Below are 5,989 nucleotides of genomic sequence, written 5' to 3'. Positions count from 1 at the left end.
CTGTAAATTCCCCAAAAGTTATTATTTATGGGTGATCCAGAGCCTTGACTTTTTAGGCTGCAGTAGAAAGAAAGACACCTGCAGCCATGCTGTAAATCCCTGAGATAGTGTGTGTGAAGACAAGAGCGCAAACACGAGCCCTGTGTGAACAAGGAGTTTTGGTGCCTGAAAGGATGGCCCAACCTCCCAAGAGAAAGGGTAAGAAGAGTGGAGAACCATTTTCTGTACTGCAACAAGCTTAGGACCCCTCTCCTTAGAGAGATGACTTGTAAGCCCCAAAGGGAACTGAGCCCATGGAACTTGAACCTTACCAGATTCAGCTCCTGGGACCAGAGGTCTCCTCTAGGTAACAGCTGTGCCTTGGACAGCAAGTCTTTTGTGGAAACCCTTGAACCCACCGCCAGCCTCCCAACCAGGGCAGCCAGGTCACAGTGGCAAACCCCCTGAGCTATGTACGGCAGGGTGCCCTTACCTGGCTTTCTCAGCCCAGAACCAGAAATGGAATGGAAGTGGGCAGGGGTATGACATTTCCAGGCTTTATTAATTTGACCAAAGCAGTGCCCATACTGTTTATTTGAAAAACAACTGTTCCTGGATGGTGGAGTTACAGTACCTTAAAAGGGGAGAAGAAGTATCCCCTCTACTGTGAAGTGAGAGAATGGAGAAGCAGCCCAGAAGAAATAAGCCTCTCGTCAGGGTGTCTGCTATCTGAGAGAAATGTAAATGTGTGCAATTGGTTAATGGGAAAATCTAAAGAGTGCTGGGGAATCTATGCAGCCTTTAATTAACAGAATTGTGATTTTCTCATTTTAATCAACGGAAACCAATTAAAAGGGTTTACGGTAAGTACAATCATTGTATTGCTGAAACATAACTTTTGAAAGAATTGTAAATATTTAAACAAAATCTTTTTTGTGGCAACTTATTTACATTGTGTGCAGCATAACATACTATATGTAATACATTTGTAAATAAATGGGTTGCTTAGTCACATGGCTTTTTGTCACAGGCTTGGCCCTCACTCTTAGCATTATAAATACACATCACTGTTTCCCACTGCATCAACCAGTGACTATCCAGTTACGCCCATAGGCATGTGAAAGGATGGCATTCATCGGTTGCATGACAGAGCAATGCAAGCAAAAAGATCGCAAGCCTTTACAACGCATTTTTTTACCTCACATTTGTTTTGCAAGCATATGCTTTTACCGAGCATTCCATTAGCACACATTATTAGTCTACATAAGGCAAGTTTAAATATATATATATATATATATATATATATATATATATATATATATATATATATATATATATATATATATATATATATATATATATATATATATATATCCAAACAACGATTCCTTCCTCGAAAGGAAATGTTGGAGTAGCAATTTACCCAATATAACTCACAAGGAAGTTGATTTCAAAGTTCTTTATTTCAATCCATGGGGTGTTAAACAAAACCAAGGCAAAAACGTGGTGTAGCCATGGGTTTCTGCTTCTCCCCCTAGCTACGCGTGCTTGCACGTTGGGCTGTGGGAGGAGCGGGAGCTACCAGGCATTGCTGGATTTGAATGCGTTAAATATTGGATGCGCTTTATTGATGATATTTTTTGTGTATGGGAGGGGGACATTAGCAGTGCTCGGATTTTTGTAGATGCACTTAACAAGAATCAATCCAACTTATTTTTCACTTCTAATATCAGTGAAAACACTGCTGAGTTTCTTGATGTATCCATCAATGTTACCAACAATCAGATCATCACTGCCCTCCACAGAAAGTCCACTGCTGGCAACAGTATTTTACATGCCAGCAGTGGTCACCCAAAACATGTCATTATGAGCATCCCGCTGGGTGAATTGCTACGCTTAAAGCGAATATGCAACACTCAGGACAAATTTGAGGAAGGGGCATCCGCAATGCTTGCAAGACTGGAGGCAAGAGGATACAGTAAATCCTGTCTTGCTAACGCATTAAAAAAGAGTAGTGAAAGAACTAGGGACTCTTTATTGTTACCTAAACCCCTTGATATTGACGCAACCTCTAATTCCAGCAGACTAATAACTACCTATAGTCAACAGCACCGCAAGATCAAATCCATAATAAACAAACATTGGGCAGTCTTAAAAACTGATGGAGTTTTACGTGATCTAACTCCTGACAAGCCTACAATTACATTCAGGCGTGCGTTCAGCATGCGCAGCAAGCTAGCACAATCTAGTCCTGAATTGCCCAGGATAGATCAAACCTACAAGACCAGCTAATACACAGCCACTACAAAACACCAACTTCCAAGAAAGTGTGGCTAAAAACCAAAGGTTTCATCAAATGCTATAATTGCAAAGCATGTGAGATTGCCAAACCGACGACCCAAATATCCATGCCAAACAAAAAAACTTGGCAAATCAGGTAATGCATCACATGCAACAGCCATTACACTGTATACATGATTGAATGTCCCTGCAAATTGCGATACATTGGAAGCACCATATGTGAATTGAAAAAACGCATCTTGGAACATGCGCGTGCGACAACACATAAAGACAGAAACAACGCAGTCGCAAAGCATATGGAGACTCATCAGGGGGACTGGAAACAGTTACGCTTTTGGGGCATCGAAACAATGATTCCCTCAGAAAGAGGAGGACACAATGAGAAAATACTGCGGCAAAAGGAGTCAAGACACATACTAAACTTTAGGACAATGACCCCTTTTGGCCTCAACCAATCGGAGGAACTATACATACACCTGTAAACCTGTCCAACGGTCTTGAAAATCCATCCAAAACAGTTCCAATCCTGAAAAACAATCCCGTTTACAGACAATTTTAACCCACATTTCTCAAAATTTCTTCACAAACCACGAAATAAACAAACCAAAACCACAATATGAGACAGTCATTCTAAGCCCACTGGAGGGCCACAATTTCAAACAAACTGAAATTCCCACCCGGGGACTCAAACCTTCACGCTAAAAGCAGATCTGCCAGCGCAACCTTGTAAACTACAAGATCCACAAACACCAGGGGCAGCGCGCAATGAAACTGATCTCATTGACTTCCATCAGCCCACTGGAGGGCAACATTTGGAACGAACTCGGTCACACATCTAACCTCCAACAAAGAGTGAATAAAAAAACTCACAAATAAATGGAAAGACAGATGAATGTCTCCGTGAAATTAACGGAAAGAACAGTATACCAATGGAACTACATAACCCAGAACTCTGAGGGAATGATGTAATGACCGTGTGATACTAACTGTGAAGGGCGGACACTTATATGTCTCCGTGAAAATAACGGAAACACTAATAGAACTACATAAGCCAGAATTCTTAAGGGTGGGACTTGATGCAATGTTCATGTGATACTAACTACGCCCATTAGGGCGGTAACTTTGTGTTTCAGGAAATGGTGGTTTGTTTATATACCTGTGGTAATGGACTTTCAAACTGACCGTGACCAAGACAGCGGAGGCTGTCGAAACGCGTTGGTTTTTGCCTTGGTTTTGTTTGACACCCCATGGATTGAAATAAAGAACTTTGAAATCAACTTCCTTGTGAGTTATATTGGGTAAATTGCGACTCCAGGATTTCCTTTCGAGGAAGGAATCGTTGTTTGGATAAATTAGCGGTTGGGCTCAACCGCAGGAGTAACGCGGCCACATTTAGCAGCGCCTACCGGGAAAGAAAGGGAGCCATATGGATTGATATATATATATATATATATATATATATATATATACATATATATATATATATATATATATATATGCTGTGTGCCCCAGAGGGTGTTGTTCTCTCGCGCACTCCCTGATACTTGATTAAAGAGATGTCCACACGATCTCCCAAAGTAGGTTGTTATCCGTTTATTGACAGCATCCAGCACAAAACCCTACGCGTTTCGGTCTGTACACAGACCTTGCTCACGGGACTAGTAGTATCGAACAAGCATGTTTTTTGAAAGTGATTAAATAAAGTGCAAAAAAAAAACAATGACATCACTTCCTGTTTCAATCTCAAGGAATTGTGGGACATTTAGTTTAGACAAAAATATATACAAATTTATGTACAGAATTTACATTTTGTTTTTACATTTGCTTATTCCAACTAAGAATAGCTTTGTTCGTTTGCTCCAGTACTTATTGTTCATGGAATTTCAAACCAATTAGGCCCTGAAGTGATTTGCTGCTGTTTCACATTAGTAATATGCCCTCCAGTGGGTAATTTATTAACAGGGTTTAATTCCAAAGCCATAGAGTATCAGTACCGCCCTCTAGTGGGCCTATCTGATAGTTTGTAATTGATGGAGCAAGGATTTGCATGTAAAGCGACTTGTTCACTTTCAAGAACCTCACATAACCTATAATGTCATTAATCAACCCGTTTTGTCATTAATATTGCATTTTCACACAACATGCGGGTGTCCCAGAGATGCTTGCCTATGTGTCTATTAATCCTAACGAAGCTTGCATACTACAGAATCGCTGCTTTGCAGAAATCTAGTCTGCGCATGCGTCGGTCATACCCATGTGATGTGACGCACTCGTAGTTCTGGAGGGATTTTTCGCACATGCGCATTATCGCTAAAATGGCCGCTTGGTTTTAACATGCTCTCTGCTTGCTACTGCCGCTTTAGCTCAGCTGTCTATTTCTGCTTAATCCTCTAATGCTATAGATATTATAAAGTAAGGGGTGCAGTGAAGCTTATAATGGTATACAGTGTATTCATTTTTTCTGTGTTTCTAATTTGTTTTCGCTTACTTTTCATGTACCGCATATTGTTAGCCTGGGGAAGGGGAGCCACTCCATCTTTGAAACCCATGACACCCTAATCACGTGATGAGGGAAAAACCAAAATGCGCAGGAGTGAAACTAAGCCAGCTGGCTTCCGAAGCTGAGATGAGCCTGGGAAAGTGACCCTTGTACCAGGAGAAGATTTCAGCTGTACCTAAAACTGATACAATGTACATCGTTTATGTGTGTCCCATTGTAATACACCTTCCACATGCCATGGGAACTGGAATGTAAGGGGAGGGTTCGAAATATTACATATTAATTATGAGAACACCGAATTCTAGGTGATGACAATGACCTAACCACCTCTCTTGTCCAATCCAAAGTTGGGGATCCTGTCATTTGCAACATTTGTGGGTGGCCCAATGACCCGAAAACAGTATATCTGGCCTAGTTTTAGATAGAGAAATTGTCCGACTTGTCCGAGTAGCAGACCTGTCACCGACCCTACGAACTCTATAGGTAATTGATACAGAGAGCTGCGGAGCACTCTGTCCGTAATTTCCACAAACTCCAAGGGGTGGAATAGATTTAAGTGCTGGCAAAGCACTTTGCTGTGAGATTCGAAAACACAATCGGGGTTATTGGCGGATTCCGTGCAGAGAGGGAGTAGCGCAGGCGTTGCATCCGAAGCTGCAGGTGTTGGTCGTGCCCTTTGATGAGCCCAGTCCTGATCCAAATCCTGAGGGGAATCCTGTCCTGACTGTCCATGGGCTGTACCTGCTCGCCTACTGGCATCCTAAGTCCTTGAGGGTCCTTGTCCTCACCTTTTCCCAAACTGACCAGTGGCCAGGGTTAGTCCTCATTCCCGTCCTAGGTAAATATACAACTGTGGGTGTCCGTCTAGCTATTCTCTCTCCTCCTTTTAATAAAGCATCCTTGCCTATGTTAATTTCCGGTCTTTTCCAAAGATTTTACATGCTACTGTTTTATTAGTTATGTTCCATTGTTCCCTCTACCTGTAGGATATTATTGAAACTGTTTATTTACTTAGTGTGATCTAATTTTACTCATGTTTAGAATTTAGGCTTAAATCAGTAGACAGAATAGAGTCTGTTTAGATCACTTGTAGAAATTCTAGCACTTCACTATTATAGTATGTTCTTTTCCAAAATTTATCTGCCTTAGTGTAAGCTTGAAACTGAAGAGCATGTTCCCTGTCCCCCTTTCCCCGTAGTTTCTTCTCGC

Source organism: Lissotriton vulgaris, unplaced genomic scaffold (assembly GCF_964263255.1).
Source record: "Lissotriton vulgaris unplaced genomic scaffold, aLisVul1.2 SCAFFOLD_338, whole genome shotgun sequence".
Lineage (NCBI taxonomy): Eukaryota > Metazoa > Chordata > Amphibia > Caudata > Salamandridae > Lissotriton > Lissotriton vulgaris.
Note: the sequence above shows the minus strand (reverse complement) of the source record.